Source organism: Felis catus, chromosome C2, assembly GCF_018350175.1.
Source record: "Felis catus isolate Fca126 chromosome C2, F.catus_Fca126_mat1.0, whole genome shotgun sequence".
NCBI lineage: Eukaryota > Metazoa > Chordata > Mammalia > Carnivora > Felidae > Felis > Felis catus.
This window is the reverse complement of record NC_058376.1, coordinates 74937189-74941262: the sequence shown is the minus strand read 5'-3', so window position 1 is coordinate 74941262 and position 4074 is coordinate 74937189.

Below are 4074 nucleotides of genomic sequence, written 5' to 3'. Positions count from 1 at the left end.
CTTAATAAAATATTTGCACATAAATCCCTGTCCCAGTGTCTGTTTCTGGGAACCCAACTTCAGGAAAGAACTAAGGCTTCCTGATATTTGTATCCCCTGAATCTACGTAGGTACCATCAACCCATTTCTACTGAGGGGAAGGAAACCACCGGCTATATAAGCAGATTTCACCTTCCCATGCTCTCACCTGGCTTTTACCCAGCAACCTCACTTCAAGGCCTCCAATTTCTTCTCTCCCTGCTGTAAAATTTTCCATAAAACACCTGAGTTTAGTTTTACCATTTTTTCTGCCTAAGGTTTTAAAAACTTTCCAAGAGAAGTCATAACTTATTTTATGCTGCTGGAAATGGATTGACTATTGTCAAGGAACTTAAGCTTGCCAAAACTTATGCCATATTGCCCAGGGTACTCTGTGTATTTAGTAGCTGCATAAGAACAGAATGTCTGTGTAATTTAATATTTGGGAGGGCTTTCCTGATGACTGGTCACAAGAACAAATCTACACCGACTGCCAGTTGCATGGCTTGTCAGCTGAGCACAGTAAATGCCAGTGAGAATGATTGTCAAGTGTTAACTGTATTTGTCAGGTGAGTCACCAACTGGAATCTGACTAGTGGCCAAAAATGCCCCGGTGCTGTCAGATCACTACCATGGTGAACACTAAACCCCCACTCCTGCCTCCCTCATTGCTACTGACAATGTTGATGACCACTGAGACCAGTGATGGATGCTGAACAGAAGGGCAATAGCATTTCTGAAATTGACGTTGTCTCCGCTCAAAGATCAGAGTTTCGATTATATTTGTCAATCCAGGAGGTTTCCCTGGGAAGAAAACAGCCTGGATGAGGCCAGATGATTACAAACATAGGGAATGGGGGAGCCTGGGTGGCTCAGTCGGTAAAGCGTCCCACTTCAGCTCAGGTCATGATCTCCCAGTTTGTGGATTCAAGCCCTGAGTCAGGCTCTGTGCTGACAGCTTGGAGCCTGGAGCCTGCTTCAGATTCTGTGTCTCCCTCTCTCTCTGTCTCTCCCCCACTCCTGCTCTCTCTCTCTCTCTCTCTCTGTCTCTCTCTCAAAGATAAACAAACATTAAAAAATGAAAAAAATCAAAGGCACCTGGGTGGCTCAGTCGGCTGAATGTCCGATTTCTGCTCAGGTCATGATCTCGCAGTCTGTGAGTTCGAGCCCCACGTCGGACTCTGTGCTGACAGCTCAGAGCCTGGAGCCTGCTTCGGATTCTGTGTCTCCCTCTCTCTCTGCCCCTCCCCTACTCATGCTGTGTGTATGTGTGTTTGTCTCTCTCTCTCTGTCAAAAATAAATAAACATTAAAAAAATTTTAAAAAAGAAAAGAACAAAGGACTTAGAGTTTTAACAAAGAGCAGGGATAACTGGACTCATCTCAAGGGAGAGAAGTCTGTCAGTGGGGTTTCTTCCCACCAGAGTCTTTTATAACATGGATTAGAGAATGCAGGGTGGTAAACACAGTATTTTCAAAGGAATTATACCAAAAAAAAAAAGTGGTCTCCCCACTGCTGGAGTTGGCAGAAAAATATTGTAGATGTATCTCTATGGGGACAAGGGCAAGATAGCACATTTAGGGACAATCTAAGTTATTCTTTTAGGATCACAGTTCCAACACCTGATTCATCATCAGAATCACCTGGAGAGCTTGCTAAAGATACAACTCCTCTGGACTCATCTCAGAGATTCCGACTGAGTACGTGTGAGGTTGGGTCCGGGACTTTATTCCTAATAAGCAACTTGGGGATTTTCACGATGGCTCAAGTTCGGGGACCAGGTTCCACAGGAAGCCTATAAATTGCTGTGAACTATTTCCTGGATAGAGTGAGCTAACACATAATGGGACGGCCAAGAGGCCAACTAAACACTACCTATAAATATGCCCCAACTTGGACTTCCTTGCGCAGGTCTTTGCATCTCATTTCAAGATCCAGTAGACTTGAAGGACCAATTGTAAAAAGCCTTCACCATAGTCATATGCTGGGATGACAAGGGCACAAAACGAGGTCTAAAAATAAAGTTGACTCTTTTGAATTGCAAGTGACTGATTCTATAAACCAAGGCTGGAAGTTGGCCATTCTCTACCTTATTTTACATAACAATCAGGGGCAACTGGGTAGCTCAGCTACCTGGGTAGCTTCTTAGGTCAAGCACCTTTGGTTCAGATCATGATCTCATGGGATCCAGCCCTGGAGTTGGCTCTGTACTGACAGTGTGGACCCGGCTTGGGATTCTCTCTCCCTCTCTCTTTCTCTCTGCCCCTCCCCTGCTCATGTTCTCTCTCTCCCTCTCAAAAATAAATAGACACCTAAAAAATAACAACAAATAAATACATAAATAAATAAAATAAGAATCAGCAGACTACATAAAAAAGAATAATTTTAAATAGTCAATTATGGATAATTACGTTTTAATTAAACTAGAATTACACTCAGTTCCTAGAATTGTGTGTTCGTTAGTTTGTTCCTTCTTCATTTATGCATATTCTCTTATCCTCCTTTACTGATTCACACAACACATTGAAGAGCTATACTATGTGCCAGGCCAAGACTTAAGGACCCTCCTTAACGTTTTAGAGATGAAGGAAAAGAAACTATTGCCACATTTAATTTTCTTTGACTTCTGCAGTTATGAAGAAGGGAGTAAATAATATTCACGTGCCAATAGTCAAGATGTAGACACAGTGACTAATTTGCTCAAGTCGCAAATCAGGAAAGTCTGGATTAGAGCTCAGAAGGGTGTGACGCCTAAGCTCGTACTCTTAACTGACATATGCCATTGCCCAAAAGGAAATTTGAGGTTGATTTTCTCTATCCGAGTACTGTGTGGTTACTGGTAATGTGGTCAGACATGGGGCTCTGAATAAGAGCCAATGACTTCAGCTGGCACGACTGCTGTGCCAACAAAGCCAGCTCTGCCCTCACCCCAGCCCCAGGTGCACGCCCAGACTCCTGCTGGCTGGAGCCACCCCACTCTTCTCTGGGACACTTGTGAACTTTCCCCACTGTGCTAGGCTGAGCTGTGGGTGGATACACAAAGATTTGGCCTTTCCCAACTACGACTCTTGGCATCCAGACCAAATCAGTTTCTGGGATCCATTTAGGGAGGATCCAGACCTACAAAGTTAGCCTCAAATCAAACCGGTTTCCAATTAGTCATGGATGGTGGCTTGATTCTTAAGACTGTCAAGTTCATCAAATCCTCAAGGCTAGCCGTGGGTTAGGTGAGGACAGAATTGGCTCAGCTTTCAGACCACAGGATCCAGCCAGTTGTGCAGTCACCTCCTCTTGTGCTTTGTTCTGTCCCTACGCAGGCCAGGGACAGAGTGGATTTAGGGCTCTGTGGAGCTTTCTCAGAGTGTATCCCTCCTACATGTTCCTGTATGGACTTCTACTAAATAGGCATTCACCTAGGGGAGAGGAATCTTTCCTATCTTTATAAGTTATGTTTTCTGGTTACATAAACCTGGAACAACCTGGATCCCAGATGGCCTACCACTCTGAAGTCCCTCCTGAATCATTGAGAATTTCCACAGAAGCCCTCTGCAAGTGATGCTGCTTGCAGGGCTCCTACTCACAGCATGCTCTCCCCTCCTGCCACCGGGCTTGGCTCTAGGTACCACAGGTCACCACTCTGAGATGATCTCTGCTCCTGCCCGAGGCTTCTGTGGGCCTTGTCTGACCCTGAGATTGGTTGCCAGGGTCCCCAGACTTCTGTGACTGCACGGCCACTCTGTGTCACTGGTCCATTCTTCATCCCCTTCAGGCACTCTCTATCTCCTTTAGCCATTTGGAGACATGCTCAGACTGTCCATGTTACCTGTTACCTATGTGTCTGAGCATGATACGATCAGCCATTAGCAACATGCATCTGTGCTCCCACAGCCACGACACTGTCAGGATTCTCTCCATCCGCCTTTTATTGCACTGTGACACACAGAACACAAGACGGTTTAGCTCTTCCTCTCTTTCTCTCTCTCCCTCTCTGCACCCCCTCTCTCTCCATCACAGCTTCCCAAGTCCTTGCAAAAGTTCTGAAAGTTAGGGTGAAAC